Source organism: Catharus ustulatus, chromosome 1, assembly GCF_009819885.2.
Source record: "Catharus ustulatus isolate bCatUst1 chromosome 1, bCatUst1.pri.v2, whole genome shotgun sequence".
NCBI lineage: Eukaryota > Metazoa > Chordata > Aves > Passeriformes > Turdidae > Catharus > Catharus ustulatus.
The window spans coordinates 79,044,916-79,062,046 of NC_046221.1; the positions used below are offsets into that span (position 1 = coordinate 79,044,916).

General features: G+C 37.8%; 1 protein-coding gene and 1 long non-coding RNA gene across 2 annotated transcripts in view; both read left to right on the forward strand.

Moving 5' to 3' along the window:
- Nucleotides 1–3,196: 3,196 nt before the first annotated feature.
- On the forward strand, nucleotides 3,197–10,683 carry LOC116998316. Its single transcript, XR_004418349.1, has 3 exons — nucleotides 3,197–3,262; nucleotides 3,750–3,815; nucleotides 9,884–10,683. It is a non-coding gene; the product is annotated as an uncharacterized LOC116998316 (long non-coding RNA).
- Nucleotides 10,684–11,422: 739 nt separating this feature from the next.
- The window catches only part of CDH12 (cadherin 12), an 829,389-nt gene continuing 823,680 nt past the window's right edge, over nucleotides 11,423–17,131 (forward strand). The window contains exon 1 of the mRNA XM_033063831.1: nucleotides 11,423–11,720. The gene's annotated coding sequence lies outside the window, so the exon portion shown is untranslated. The remainder of the gene's footprint in view (nucleotides 11,721–17,131) is intronic.

The following is a 17,131-nucleotide window of genomic DNA, read 5'->3' on the forward strand; positions in this document are numbered from 1 at the left end:
GTAATATATGCACTGGGGTTTTTGACAGAAGTTTATATGGGACCAATGCTCTAAAGAAACTACAAAGCTTTGTGCCTTACACTTCATTTAAGATCTTTTTAAGATCATATGGTAGTAATGTAGGAGTTGCAAGAGAAATGTTACTTTGATGTCAGATTTTGATTTTGACTGGCATATAAAATTATGATTATGGGACCCATAAATATCACAGTGCACCACTAAAGAAGAAAACTCTGAATTTCCATAGAATTATAGCATTTGTACTAATTCAAGTTGATCAGCTGATTTAACTCTGGAGAGAGTTTATACCAGAAAATAACATCACTATTTATTTTCACAATGGAAGAAATCAAATGCATTGTTTTAGTGAGGATTCAACTCTGAAACAAATTCCTATGGAGGTTAACAGTCCCATGTAAGAGTACTCCTTCTCTGCAGTAATTTCAGTGTAATACCTGCAGACATACACTCTATTAAATTACTGCTACTGCTTTATTCATTGATGATCAGGCCTGCTAAATCTACCATTGCTTTCTCTCTATAGGTTATCTTTATATTCAGTCAAATTTTATCAGAATGAGTCTGCCTCACATCTCTAGTCAGCATGGAGCATGAAATTTCTAAAGTATTCCTGTCATTTCTAGGATAGAAAAGTCCAGTGCCAGAATACTCCCTTTTATTTTTTCTCTCTGAGAAACTGATACCTTTTCTCCTTGCTAAGAAAGTGGCAGTGAATATAGGAGAAGAGATTTAGAAGCCAGGTTAGAAGCTGAGTGTTTTTCTGGCCATGGCTAGTTTTGATAGTTTGAAAAAGCACTGATACTTATCCAAATAAAAAGTTTCTAAAATTCTCCCTTGTTAGATTTATGTTTAAATCTTCTGTTTGTATATCTGTTTATGCTGGCATACTACACATTGCAGTGGTGTGGATGGCTTATTTGTATCCACAATAGCTTCTTTATACTTCTACTTTCAAAAGTTAATGACATATTTTTACTGAGAGTAATAAAACAAAACCAAATTCTGCTCAAGAGCTACTGCATTTCCTCTGTCTTAGAATAAAGGATAGCTGATGGATATATAGTCTCAAGTGAGTTTTTACATGCATCTTGGACTAGAATTTTTAGCAGAATCTAACCTCCTTCTGCAGAGAGACATTAGTCTTGCTTCTTCACCTTCTGATAGCAAGAAGGATGTCCTCCATTACTATCAATGTATTTCTAGATACAAATTTATTTGCCTGTATAGAAATGGTGTTAGTCATACAAATCTTAGTAGACTTTTGTACTTTATTATGTTCCTGTCCCAGTTCAGTAAAATGCACAGTGATCTCCCTGAATCAGTACGATCTCACTGATTAAACACATATTGTACTAGAAGCATGTAGCTAAGAATTACCGGAATAATTTTTTCAAGATTTATCCTAGCTTCAAGCTTCATTAAAGCACCAAGAATATAATGACATTAGAATTTTATTTCGGACATCTAATTTAATCAGAATTATCTCTCGCTCTATTTTTGCAGCTCTATATACTTGACTTATGCAAATTATTCTTAATGTTTTTCAGTTGCAGTGAAATCAAAATAAAAACTTTCTAAATGAAACCAAACTGATGGAAATTCCTGTATTATAAATTATATTGCTTTCCATTAGATTATATTTAATATAATATAATATAATATAATATAATATAATATAATATAATATAATATAATATTATATTATATTATATTATATTATATTATATTATATTATATTATATTATATTATATTATATTATATTATATTATATTATATTATATTATATTTTCCCTAGTGGTTTTTTTTTTATGGTTGGTTGGTTGGTTTGCTTCTGTATTTTGGTTTGTTTGGCTTTCTTTTTTTTTCTTTTTTTTTCCTTCTGATATATATTTGAATAGGTAAAGTGCTAAAACACATGAGAAATTGCAAATAAAATTATTGCCTTTTCCATCCAAGCAAATTTCCAATCTATACACAGCTTCTTATTTACTAGTTTCAGTTTTTCAGGTATTACTTATGCAATATCATCATTACCTGGCACTAGCAAATTAATACTTTATAGTAGTGTCTACCTCTATCATCTGCTCACTTACATTGCTTGAAGGCTATGCCTTGAAGAAAATTAGAATAAACCAAAAGTGAGTAAAGGGAACAGATGATACTGAGACAGTCTACCTGTTCAGTTGGGGAAAAAAAGAAAACCAGTTTTTCACATGTTCAAAAATCAGATATTCTGTGCTTTTCTCTTTAAGGTAACAACCTTCCCAGAAATAAATACGTAAGGTAGCAGATCCTTGCAAAGATCAATCGACACCCACCAAGTTACTATTCAGCCAAATCTAAAAGAATCAAGTCTTATCTTTCTCTCAAGCATGGAGCAATGTCCATATGTAAGGGGGATTACAAAATAAGTTACACATACTATTTCCTTCATCTTTATAGCATCCCTTCTTACCCATTTCTGGGAGCAGGTACCAGACTTCAAGCAGTGTATTTTAATTACTACAGGTGTCACAGGATTGTAAAACAATATCTTTGCACCCTTTACTACCTTGTCTGTAAATTCTTTTAGTTTCTGTCACGATAAAAAAAGCCTGCAATAATTTTATTACATATGTTTAATGCTTTGAAGCAGAACAACAAGCCTGCATTTCTTAATAAATTAATTTTTTCTTTAATGTTTTTACATAATGCAACAACTTTACCTCTCCTTGGAAATGTGTCTACACACAGCATTAGACCTCAGGAAAAAACCTAACAAACTAGTGTGTGTGTGTGGAGTGTCAATGAAAAAAACAAAAACCTGTCTGCTTCACACCTCTGTTCTGATTTTCTTGATTCATCTACTTAAAAATGGCATAAGGATGTTTCCTATGGTCCTCATTATTCTTGTTACATAAAAGGAAGAAGTGGCTAGGACTCACTCTGTGCCAGGCAAAAACAACTTCTTTTGGTAGCAGTTGTATTATGTGTTGCATGCTCAAAGTTCTTTTGAAACTGCAGTATTGGAAAAAATGACAAATATTTCAAAATTTAAAATCTTAGACCACAATTTCAGTATTCTCTTGGAAAAGTAAATCATTCAAGAATACTTTTAATTGTAAAATGAGAAAATTAGCCATTTTCTAGTGTTTAAGAACAGCTATCAATCAGCTTTCTTCTTTGTTTTTATAGTGTGAGTGGAAAATCGAGCCAAGGAGAGGACCGCATGCAGCATTTCTGCAACAAAAAACATCTCAGGTGTTTCTTTGATTTCAAATTTATATCTAAAATAAAGAGAATATGCACTGTAGCTATGAATAGAACTTGCAGTAATCTGGTATAGACATCTGTATTTTTATGCTGCAACATGCACTTAGACCACGTGGCTGAATTTTTGTTCCATCTTATTTTTAGTCCTCTTTCTGCTAATGTACTTGGAAGCTAGAGCAAGCAGTCCATGTAAATATAAAAAATTTTTGTGAACAGTACAGAAAGTTTGTTGAAACAAATTCTGTAAAGCATCTAAATGTAAATATATAAGTTTAGAGATAGCAATTTCCAGATGCTCTGATGCTATAAGAAGCAATTAAATTTGCAAAAAGGGACAATCGTTTTCATTAATATTTTCAGTAATACTAATTTGATTCTTTTCAAAGCCTGAAAAATATTCATTATTTATTTTTGGCAGGGACTGTCAAGGATCATTTGTGCTTTTATTTCCAACCTACTACTTTTTTTCATCTAGTTGTAGAGGCCTGTTTCCAGCAAGATGGATGGATGCACTGGCCTATGTACATCAACAGTAACCAAGGTACAGGATCAAAGAAATAACTCACAACTAATAGATGTTTTGTGGACTGCAAACATATGTTCTGTGAACACAGGGGTTTTAAGGTCCCTTGATGCTTCTCAAGCATCTTTGTGGAGAATACTGAATGAAATACTACTGTGCTATATACTATATTCACTTATCCAGTGGCTGATAAATCTTGCCACCTCCAAAAGCCTTAGGAGAAGAGGGTAATGAATTTCAAGGTGATGTAGAGGTACACAGTAGAAACAAGAGGAAGGGTACTCTCTGTTTCAGACTGACTGATGTTAGAGACTAGAGGGAGCAGGAACTTTTTGAATTGCTGCCCCTCAAAAAGAAAGCCAAAATACCCTCTAAGTATTTTTACTCCCTGTAACCTCTAAGGCAATACTTCATCCCTGTACACTCAGGCTCAATGTGTTTTTCCTAACCTGAATTCCAGGAAAAAACCTCTGACTGTTTGGTAATTATGTGGCACTTTTCAGTGCCCCAGTACCTAGTGCTTCCCCATGAAAAATATCTGATTTTCTCCCAGAATAGTTTCTATCTTTGTGAAAGCGTCAGTATTCACATTTCACACATTAGTGTAGCAAAAAACATAAATGAGAGAACTTGTTAAATTTGCAAGAAACTTGTAAAAACAGTGTGTTGATTTTTGAGGTCAGAATAATAATTGAATCCAGATTCATCAGTAGATATTTAAACACTTTAGATAGGTACATGTAAAATTCATGCTGCTCTTTTTTGGAGGACTTGCAAACAAGTACAAGATATGATTTTTTTAAGATCTGCCATGCTGTTCCAATTCAGTGATTTAACACTCATCTAGCCTTTGTTTATAGAAAGTATTCCCTCAACTAATTTTTTCTTTATTATTTCCTTGTGAAAATAGTGCTGCTACTGCTATGAAAACTAATTTTAGATCTACATGTAAAAAGCTGTTATTCAAGTGTAACATACAAGATGTAAACACTTGATGGAGATGAGTACATAGCATATAGAACACAGATGTAATCTTAGCAAGGCAGAAATGTAATTTTAAGAAGTATAAAGAATGGCTAATCATTTGGAAACATATATAAGTTTATTGTGTTTCTTGAGAGAATCTTTGCATGGATGTATCATCAAGATAAGTATATAAAATGAGAACAAACTTGTAATAGTTGGCTTAGAAATTAAAATAACAGCAACAAAATGTAACATTGTTTTAAAGATAATGTCTATTGCTTACGGAAGGTATTGTATTGGGATTTAAGAATTTCTGAGTTGCAAGAATAAATTTACCTCTCAGTGAAATAACTTCACTGTCTTGTTAGAGATACAGTGAAATAAGAAATGACTAAAAAAGGATTACATTAATATGTATGTATTTATAATTGTACTCCGGTGAAAAAGTTTGCAAAAATCTAAGGTTAGTGATAGCAATTTATGGAGATGCACATATCCCCAGAAGAAAACTATGATAACTTGTTAGAACGCAACAGTTTCAACAGTACTATCAAAATATATAATTTAGGAAAACTTACCATTTAGAAAATGTGGGTCAATACAATACATTATTTAAAAGCAAAGTTTGTACTGAAATAATAATATAAAAAATTACCTGTTTTATTAACGACTGTGTGTGTACCTTAGGGCTGATTTCCATTCTGTGGTAACCACACATAGTTCTCATCTGTGCTACTGACATAACTTTGTATTTCTTAATACCTGCTATAGTCTTTGCTGTCCCTCTCATGTCAATAATCCAATTGGTGCTCGTGATGCTAAAGAAGTTCACATACAGCCAGGTTTAGTTTGCATCAATTTGACATATTTAATGACTGTATGAGCTAGGTACATGATTCTGTTTGGCTTACTGCTTTTGTGAGTACATCAAAACATGATTGTTTTGCTGGAAAGTGAGATGAGTGATCATTTGTATGTGTTGACAATGGTGGTGGAGAGCAAAGCTAGCTGAGTTAGTAGGCAAACCTTATATGGGGATAAGCCAAAAAAGAAAGATGCAAGAGGATTGTCCTGATAGTTTGTTTCATGTTTTCAGCAGTAGGCCAGACAAAGTGTGACTCACTGCTGGAATCATCAGCAAGGAAAACTATTCAGCTGGTGAAATCTACTCTTCCTTTTTTAGCAGTCATTATGTCTAAAGTACAAGAGTAAAAAAAATATCAATAAATCCACAGAACACATTCTAAGAAGTAGTATCAATTGTGAAGTTGAAAAAATCTCAGGTGAATAAACATTATATATTAAAATATTTACAAATTAAATGTGATATGTTTATGTGTTAAGCTAATCTTCCAAGGGGTAGATGGATAAAAAGCACTACAATTTGCAGACATACAGACATTGTGGAAAGTAAGCAGTTGGATGAGACCCAGATAATGGCATAGACACTGACAAACTGAAAGCTTTGTGGAAAAAATGCCTTACGCAAGTGCTATGGTATCCTGTTTTGTCTCTAATTTCCTGTGTTGACAATGACAATTAAACAGGTAGTCATGCCTGCACTGTTCAGTTCGTAGTGTACAGCTGCACTGATTGCATCTGAGAGTTCTCTCTCATGTTTTGTTTAAAGTGCAAGGTCTTTAGAGAAGGACTGATTATTAGGATAGCAGCATGACAAAGAGAAGAATGGCATTGACACTGCATAAAGACAGTGCTCAAATTTGAAGGTATTACCTTTCTAATAATCCTCAGGATGTGCCTTACCAGCACAGAGCATAGCAGCCCTATTGTATCCAGTATTAGACATTTAATTTTAGGAAAGAGGAAATCTGTTGAATAGAGAAGAGAGCAGAGTAAAAAGAATGCTCAGAATCTAGGAAGCAAAAAGTCCTGTGAAGAGAGATGGAAGGAATGGGGATTGTTAGAGATGATATATCTGCATTTCATACTGCATGATATGAAATATTATAGCAAAAAGGAAGAGAATAATACACATTATGCTAAACCAGAGTACATGCAGAGCAAAACCCAGAGGACTTAAATTTCAACCAGGCAGTTTCATGTTAAGCACCTGAAAAATCTTTCACTTGTAAATGTAGCTAAAATGTGGAAGAGCCTAATTGAGAGACTGTGAATTTTCTGTCCTCAGAGATTTCTAGGACAGATTAGACATCATGTGGAAATGACACCTGTCGTTTCTGACTCTGCTTGTGACGCTAGGGAGGGATTTCAAATACTATCCAGCTCTACTTAGGATAATACTGGATCTCTGGTTGGTTTCTCTAGGTGTCACTGTAACAATCTGTATTTATAACTATGGTAAAAACAGGTACCTGGTGACTACATGGATAACAAGGTGCAAAATCACTTAAGAGGTAGGTTACCACTTTATTAACGTAATATACTGGTCTAAGTTCAGGGAGGTCTAACTGCAGAAGTTTCAGAAATTATACAGGATGCTCTGGGTTCCTAGTAAGTATACCTGTAAAATTAAACTTTCTCTTTGAATCTTGTCTACAATAAGGTTGCCCAACAAAAAGAAATTCTCAGGCCAAGACTGCTTGCCTAATCTTACATATACATGTAAATATTTATCAATTTTAAAAGTTCATGAGTGGAATCTCAGATCCTTTTAACCTATGTTGTGCAGCATGTGGGCTTTTAATCCTCATTTTACATGTGTAGATGAACAAATTCTCCACAGAAATGGCTAAACCTTGAATTTTACCATGCACAAGTGAGGTGAATAAGTAGCTGCAGAAATAAATTCAGTTATCCTTATAAATGTGTTTCCATGATGCTGCAAGGCTAAAAGTTTCAGACTTTGTTTTGGCTGGCATGGGAAATTTTTTAGACTCTGTAAAGGGTATTTGTCCAGCCTGCATCTTCTTAACAGAAATTTTTGAAAAATCCTGAGAGTAGCAAGATAAATAAGAAACTTGAGTTATCTGGACCAGTATTAGAAGAATTTGTAGGGATATAGGGGCAAAATTCAATTATGTTTACTTCTATTGGCATGCAAGGATTTTTTTTTCAAAAATGGAGGAATTCCGGTTCCTCTGGATGCATTTTCTTCCATGCTACATATATTCTCAACTTTAATGAGTATTCTCTCATAAATAAGTAGTCCTATCTCCCCTTTAGAGTGACACTAAGAAATGAGCTATTCATGCTTCAGTGTTTTCTAAAAAAAGCATTTTAAAAAACAAATGGAATTTTAAAACACACACATACTTCTTTATGACAGATAGCAAAATTGAAGGCTAAAATTAGCAATTCAGCTTCATGGTTTTGCAAGGACTTGTATACTCCTTTGTAAATTATACTAGTCTGTTTTTTAGGGTTTGTTTTGAACTTTCAATTGTCAAACTTTAAATGAAACTGTAAAGCTGAAATAAAAAAATTTAAAGTAGACTTTTAAGTGTTGCCGTAGTTTTGCAGCTAATATGAGCTTTATTATTGGTATACTCCATTATATAATAACTAGACTGAATGAAATTTTTTACAGCTAGCTCTGTTGTCACTTAAGGAAGTGCAATAACATTTTCCTTGTCATCAGTTAATAGGATCGACAAAGATGAAAATTATACTTGCTGATGATCTCCTAGATTTAAATATGGAACACCTCCAACTCTTTTCTAGTCATTGCACATCTAAACTGCTATGCTTGGAGGACACTTTCATGACTTGTTCATATGATGGACAAAAAAGAAATTATTTAATTTTTTTAAGTCCCTAGGCATTATTTTAATGTCATAACACCCACAGCTTTTCATATAACAAAGCTAGGACTCCATGTAAGAGGAGAACCTAGTGGCTTTGATAATCTATACGAACAGCTCTTAGAGCATGCGGGTTTTTTTTCCAGTTAACTACCAGCATTTTCACATACAACACAGTAACTGAGTGTTTTGAGAAAGCTGGACTTTGAGGAATAGCTCATGTATTAGTTCTGAGCACACATCATGCCTACAAGAGATGAGAGTGAGCTACAGGACAGGACTATTGCAGGACTGGGAGATAACTTCCCTACTATCAATATTAGTATCTTTCATCTTGGGCTTGGTGCTCACTGGGAGGAGAAGATTTTAATTTTGGCATGCTCCTTTTTCTACGTGATAACCCCAATTTATTAACTCTGGGAAGAGAAATGCCTTCCCCCCCCACCCCCCCACCCCCCCCCCCCGCCATGTTATCTAATGTACAGAACTAGTGTACAGAAAACCACACAATGGAAAACCAGTGTCTAGAAAGGTGTCCTGCAACTTTATTTGAATAAAGGGAGAGAGTCCACTGGGGCACACACCCGCGGGTTTTGTGGCTCGAGGTTTCGGAGGGCGCAGCCTCTGTTTATCCCAAACTCCCGGCTACATGTTGCCCTGTTTCTTTCCCCATTGGCTGAGGTAATAGTTCTGTACAGCCTTCCCGAACCAACTACCACATATCCCCCCTTGAACCTACTGTTTTACCCCAAAGTTCAGAAGTTCAGGCTTGTGCACACCCACTCGTTTGTTTCAGAAGCTGGGCTCTGTAGCAAACCTGCTGCTTGAAGTCAGTGAGACATTAAGATCCGTTTCAAAGATGTTAACATCCATGCCTTCATCCATAGAACTGTTTGTAAAGACATTAGCACACATCTTCCCTATCACTAGGAATTTGGTTTTTGCAAGTATCACAGCCATATGTCGTTTGATTTCAATTGTAAAATAGTGTGTGGAATGGACAAACATAGAGAATCTTAATTTGTCATAGCTTAGCCTAACATCTGTTGTTTTATGACTTTCTGTCTTGCTGGAAAGCTCACCAATCTCCTGCAACTGGATGGTGGTATGAGGTCTTTTCCACAATATAGTCAGCTGTGCCTATATGTGTGTACATATAGAGATGTACAATATGGTCAATTTGGCTCTGTCTCTTGTGCTTCTGAACTTTATGATTGTTGGTTGCCTCAGATATACTGCATACTTTTTATTATTTCTTCAGCACATATTCTGCCTACCTTCTACTCTGCTGAATGTTCTTTGACTTGATCTGAGAAGCACACATGAGCAGACTGATAAAAGACTGTTTAAGGCTTCTCCAATGATAAGCTATGGATCAGGAGTATTTTTCTTTTGCAGGTACCATGCTCAGAACTGGCATTACATTGGGGAAGCAATTCTCTGAAAGTCAGGGAGGTCAAGGCAGTCACTACCAGCACAGCTCAGCACACTCTACTCTCTTCCACAAGATACTCTTGGAGAAGAGGGCTGCAGAAACTGAGCCTACAGGTCGTACAGCTTTTCCTAAGAGGTTGCAAATGGCCCGTGAGCCAGAAGCTAAACCATCCTGAACTATGTTTTTGTAATGCAGAAAGTGTTCCTTATACTGACTGAGGAAGACCTTGCCTCATAGGTCATAGGAGTTTTGTTTCCCTAATAGTTAGGCCTGTTTCCCTATTTGACTAAAATTAATGAAGTTGTTGCCTGCCACATTAAAATCCATGCATGTATCTGTAATTTATTTGCGTGTCTCTGTCAAATGAATATTGTTATATACAGCACTGCACTTTATTCAACTAAACTGAGGGAAGCCCAGGTGTGTTTTTACGTGGCAGGCTACCTTATCTGCAAGTACAAACTTCAGAATATTGAAATGCTATGAAGATTGTACTATCCACAGGGAAGGGGAAGTGCTAATGCTCACTTATCTCTGTGTATTTTAGCCAGGTTTGTTAAAAATTTAAGTCCTTTTAAATTGTTCTATTTTTGCAGTGATTCATGTAGCATACCTTTTACTCTAAGTCAGAACAGCAGGCTCTCAGGCTTAACCTGTTTTAAAACAATTCTTGCCTTCACATAAACACCAAGAAACACACAAGAAGGTGGTGTATTTACTATGACTAGTAATAAAGATTTAGAAATAAAGTTATAAGGCTCTACAAGTAAAGTTATTTCTTCAAATGTAGAGCATTCCATGTCTTTGATGAAATGGCGAAGTCATAGCCGCTAAATAAAATTAATGACTGGCCAAAATAAAAATGTCTTCTCTAGATATGTTACTGTGACTGTATATGCCGCTATTTAAATTCCTTTTTCTTGTTTGATTGAAGTACAGGCATATTTTTGGTCGGAAATATGGGAAGGCAATGGGGGAAAAAAAAAGATGGTGTCTGAGTAGTAGATTGGAAGACAAGTTTTTGGTTTTTTGGGGAGAGAGGTGGCTTATTTGTGGGTTTTTTCGTGTGTTTTGGTTTTTTATATGTATGTGGGGGTTGTGCAGTATGTTTTTGTTGTTGTGTTTTTTTGTTTTTTGGTTTTTTTGAGGTGGGGGAAGGTTGGGTGTTTTTTGTTTGTTTTTGTCGTCATGGGCTATATCTATTACATTGCAAAAACGTAATTCTCCCAGTCAGTCAGCCAGTTGATTGCCAGGTCTGGTATTTTAGTTTTCTCACTGAATGTTACCCATCTTAAAAACATCCAGGTAAGGATAGCTTGGACAGTCAGCTTTTATTTTTAATGCAAAAAATAAAAATTAGATTATCCGGAGCTCCAAAAGCACAGGGCGATTTTCAAGCAAAGGGTTAAAACTACTTTTCACAACTCACAAAATTTCAGATGCAGACGGTGTGTTTTTGTGGGAGGGGGTTAGGGAAAGGGAATCCTCAATAGCAATTGGCTGCTCTCTATCAGCTGCAGCGCAGCTCAGGCTGCTGCTGAAGTGCAGTATTGATCTGAAGGGTAAATGTGTAGGGAGCCTCAGAGAGCGATTCAGTCGTATTCTGAGAAGGGAACCAGCCTCTTCCAGTAAGAAAGTGGTTTCTACCTGCCTTTGCTGCCGCGACATCCTCCGTGGAAGGAGGGGAGCCGAGAAAGGGCAGTTTGCTGCTACAGCACTGAGCGAGCGGGGTGCTGCCGCTGTGGTCGCTGCTGCTGCTGCTGCTGCTCTGCCTGGTGCTGCCGCAGCTCCACGTAGCAGGTAAGGCGGCTTTTCCTGACAAGGGGGAGGCGGAGGGACCGGGATGGCACCGCCGTGGCCGGGGCTGCGCACTGGGGGCCCCTGGACCAGGGCACCAAAGGACGCTGCCTCCGCCGGGGAGCGGCGGGGACACGGACGGGAATCCCGACCGCGCGTTCGGCAGCCTCTGCTCCCGCCTCATCCCGGTCTGGAATCGCAAAACTTCCGTAAGTTCCAAAGAAAGTGTGCGAGTCCGCAGTGCCCAAAGGGAGAGGGGGCAGCGGAGGGGGGAAGGAGCGGCACCTTGCCCTTCCCGCTGTGCAGGGTGCAGCCTCCGTCGGGCAGGGCAGACACAGGAGGTGCCCGGGTGGCACAAGGTGCGGGTGCCGCCGCTCCGGCTGTGCCGGATGGCTGCTGAGAGCAGGGCTAGGAAAGGGAGCACACAGCGTGCCAAACCGGGCACTCAGTTAAAAGGGAAAACAGCTTAGCGATGGTGTAAACCTCGTGGGATTGGAAATGCATTTGCCATTTGTTATGTCCCTTTTTTAAAATTTATTTTATTATTTTTAAGGGCTCAGTACTCTGTGTGTGTGAATACGGGGGTGGGGGTGGATTTATGCAGCATTGATGTTTAAAGTAATAAGGTTCAATTAAAGGAAAGAAGGTAAGGAATATGAATTTGACTTGAAAACAACTTTGAAAACACCTGAGCAGCCTCCTCCCTTAAAACAAACAAAAAAAGGCACTGCAGAAAAAAATTTAATAGTGAGAAATAAAATTTAGCTCTGACACAAGATTTTCAAATGTGAGCCATGGTTTATCATTGTAATGTTTCAAACTGATCTTCTACTAATTAGCCATGTGATGAACAGTATGACACGCATATCTTTATACAAACGTTTTAATAATGGGTTTTGCTCTGAATTACAAATCATCCTGCAAGTGTGCCTGTGACAGTGATGTGTGAAGGTGCTTACTTACCTGGAGTATTTCATGTACATGTAATTTTTGATGTGAATGGCTATGTGGCTTTGGTATTTCGATTCTTAATATTTAGTCTAGAGTAAGAAGGGTGCATGTTTCTTGCTTTCTAAATACCCATTTCCAAGCATGCTATGGTGTGGTGGTGGTGATGGACTTTGTAAATTTTTGTGTTTATTGAGTCATAGTTAACTGGGTTTTTTGTGTTTATTGAGTCATGGTTAACTGGGTTTTTTTCTGTATCTGCAAATATCTGTACAGAGCTAAATAGGATGCTGGATAGCATCAATGAATGGTTGAGGTTTCTGGTATTTCTTTCTCTATTTTCAAATTCAAATATAAATAGCAAAACCTGTACAATTCAAGAATACTAAGTAGGTCTTATTATAATGCACCTTTTGCCGTGTATGTGATTGCATTTCAGATTCAAAGTAAATCAGTGCAATATATTTCCATGAAACCATGCTTTTATGAAATTAACAAATTTGTCAGGATGTCTTTATTTCAGTTTTCTGAACATGTTAAACCTTTCATTGATCACAGTGTGTTTTCAAGAGGTTCCAAAGCTTCCTACAAAATATTTTCACAGATCTGAAAGCTGATGGCTACGTTGCAGAAGTCATAAGCAATTAACTGCTAAAATGATTTGAGTGCTACCATGCAGACCAAAGTCTTCCAACCTGATGTTGCTCTTCTCAGAGATTGAGGCCCCTGTGGAAGATGGTAGGGGAACAACTTCTCCTCTGGGGAAGCAATAAACAAAATATTTTGTTTTGAAAAGACTTGTTTTACAAGCAAGTTTATTTTGTCTTTCTTGTATCTATTCCATAGATGACATTCATCCTCAAGTTTGCTTTATTTCTATTAATCTGTTCCTGTCCTGCCCCCCTTCCCTCCCAACTGTTGCAAATGTCAGGTCTATGGTATTTGTTTATCCACTGTGCTGGAGGGATCTCCCACAATTTACATTCGTAATATGTAGACTGAATTCTCTCAAAGTGTTCGATAATTTGTAATTTTTTCTTCCAAATATATAAGAAGAAATAACATTTCAGTTGCAATGACATGCAGTAGAGAATAGATAACAGAAAAAATAAATAAATATGAAGGCTACAGTTGTGTCCCTATGTACGATTTCTTATTTTGTACCCATCAGTTGGAATTTTCTTCTGAAGAAAAACGTGGCTTGTAATCAGTATTCAGAAGGAAAACAAATGCTTATTTTGTTTCCTTCAACCTTAAATACCCCATTAGTTCAATAGCAGTGTTTGAGATGATTACAAAATTTTATAGGTTAGCAAATTCCTAAATTATTTTCCTTAAGTGAGTTTTAGACTGACAGCTTTTTCAGTATTCAAATTATTTTAAATACATTTGTAGAAGAGAATATTTTAGAAATCATTGATACCTGTGTAGTAGGAAAATGTCATGTCTTTCTCTGGTTGCCAATACCACAGTATCTTAAAGGTTTGGGTATAAACCTTTCATAAAATGTTGCAAAGTTATGCTTAAGTACTTGAACAGTTATCACAGAATGAGAGCGAACTTACATGTAACTGTGCAAAACATCATTATCAGATTTTTCAAATATTCTTATAATCACTCACAGCTCAGGTAAATTGCCTGCAATATGTTCAGAGGATCTGCTAGTCCCATATTAACTTTCCTAAACTATTCTGACATGGACATGCAATGTGAAGTCTTAGAGCAAAATCGAGCAGATAAAGTGAGGGTGAAACAATGTGCTGCCTGCATGTAATGAGGCACAGAGGGTTGGGGGTGGGCACACAGCCTGATGCTGGCAGTGCAAGAAGCCACTGAAGCACATGAAAACACCTTCTCATTGGAAGGGAGCAGGTCTTTTCTTATCAAGTGCCCTGCTGTAGCACTGGTAAAACTGTCATCATTTCCTGTGTGATGGCCGAGTCTTAAATTATAACAACAAAGATTATTTGGACTACAGTTTTCTCGTTAGGCATAACATCATAAATACCAACTTTCTTGAGAAAGCCATCTAAAGAGAATTTCTGCCCATACATTTCTTCATGACAGTGTCTGCCCAGAGGGATCTCATACCTTTTGCTCTGGAATGTATTGCTTTTACTTATCCTCATGCTTTTAAAGATTATGAGTGAGTGCCTGTGCTCATCACACATTATTTTCTATCTACAATAAAATTGTCTGAGACAACAAAGAAAAATTATATATTTCAAGTTTGGATATATTTATTTTAAAAGTTTTATTTTTGTCATATATTCTGATTCTAACAACATATACCAGTTTTTATATTAAAATATTCAAAGTTTACTAAAACCTTTGCCTCTATTGCTTATACTTCATTAACAGACAACATTATTTATTATCATCAATAATACTGTGTGAAATAATTTTGTGATGACAGTTGGCAGTCATAAGGCTTTGAAAAATGATTGCATATATGTATTGCTGTTGAGCATCTCTCCTTCTTCTAGGAATGCCAAACTGTTTGCAGAATATCTTTCTTGTATTTACAAACAGTGATATATGTTTGTGTGTACATACTGAACTACATGCATGTCCAGAAAAGGGCAACGAAACTGCTGAAGGGTCGGCAGCACACATTTTATGAGGAGCAGCTGAGGGAGCAGAGGTTGTTTAACCTGGAGAAAAGGAGGCTCCACACTTACCTGAAGGGAGGTTGTGGCCAGGTGGGATTGGTCTCCCAGTCAACAAGTGACAGGACAGAGGAAACAGCCTCTAGCAGTACCAGGGAAGATTTAGATTGGATATTAGGGAAAGATTCTTCACTGTGTGCATGGCCAGGGATTAAGATAGGGTGCCTAAGGAAGGGAAGGAATGGTCATCCCTGGATGAGTTCAAAAGGCATGTGGATATGTCTCATTCCAACATAGTTTGGTAGTGAATTTGGCAGAACTATGTTAGTGGTTAGACTCAATGATTTTACACATCTCTTTCAACTTTAACAATTTTATGATAAACTATGAATACAAAGTCAAATATAAGCAAATTGATGACAGTTCTGCTGGAGTTATTCAACATTTTTTGAAAGGCTGGAAAAGAAACATAGTTCAATTTTAGTGTGAATTGTTTTAAACAATAAAATATATGGATTTTTTTCCAGTGTGTTGCTGATTAAAACAACCATATTTTAGTCTTATTTCCACATTGTCATTCATTTCTGACAGCTTATGTATTTGAAACCCTGTATTAAAGACTCCTAATAAAAAAGCACAGAAGAAAAATACAGAACAAAAAAGAATTAAAGCTGATGCCACAGTGTCTTTGATTTTTCTTAATTTAACCATGGCTTTCTATTCATGTGTTAAGAGAAGAAACTGTAATACCTCTGCATTTTTCTGCTCGCCTTCAAATCGTTACCTACAGCATCAGTATCTTTGTTGATTTCCAGGCTATTCATTTGCGAAGCACTTTGAGGTATCTTGAATGTGAAAATTGTTATGAAGCCAAGTACTGTTCTGCTTTTAAGTGACTCATAAAAATGCCTCCACTTAAAGCATTTTAATGTATACATCAGTTTGGGTATGTTTATATATACCCTTTAAATGAAGTAATTTTTATAAGACATTTTAAAACATGAACATGATTTGAGTTTGTATAGCACATTGAGTTGAAGGTATCACAGGGAATGAATTATGGTTCAGGTTGGCAACAAATAGACAAAGCTACTAAGAAGGTATGTTATCTGAAGTGCTGTTATGAAAAATGTCATGTGATCTTTGCTTTTTTCTTAGGTACAGTAATTTCACGAATACAAGCCGCACCAATTTGACCAAAATTTTGGTGGAAACCCGGAAGTGCGGCTAATATTCCGGGGCGGCTAATCTATTAACAAAATTCTAAAAGCTGCCAACACGGAAGTGAGAGCCCGCGGCAGCCCCAAGCCAAGCTGGAGCCCGGCCGGCCCCGGCAGAGGTGGGAAAGCCTGGCAGAGGCGGGGCCAGCAGTGTCGGGGGCGGGCGGCAGAGCCTGAGCCAGCAGGGCGGGGGAGCCCGGGAGAACTGGGGCTAGCAGCGCAGGGGAGCATGGCAGAAGCAGGAAGGCCGGCGGGTGGGGCTGCCTGGCAGCGGGGGAAGCCCAGCATAATCGGGGCCAGCAGCGTGGGGGAGCCCGGCGGTGCGGGGGCCTGCAGTGCCGGCCAGGGCGAGGAAACGCGGCGGCGGTGCAGACGGGAGGGGGCGGCCGGCGAGCCTGGTGGCGGCGGCGGCAGCCCTGCCGGCGGGGCGAGCGAAAGCGGCGCTCGCGAAAGCGCCGCCCGGCGAGCGAAAGCGCCGCCGCTCGCGAAAGCGCCGCCGCGAGCCGCGAACCGCGAGCCGCGAAAGCGCCGCCGCGAGCCGCGAGCCGCGAAAGCGCCGCCGCGAGGCGCGAACCGCGAGCCGCGAAAGCGCCGCCGCGAGGCGCGAACCGCGAGCCGCGAAAGCGCCGCCGCGAGC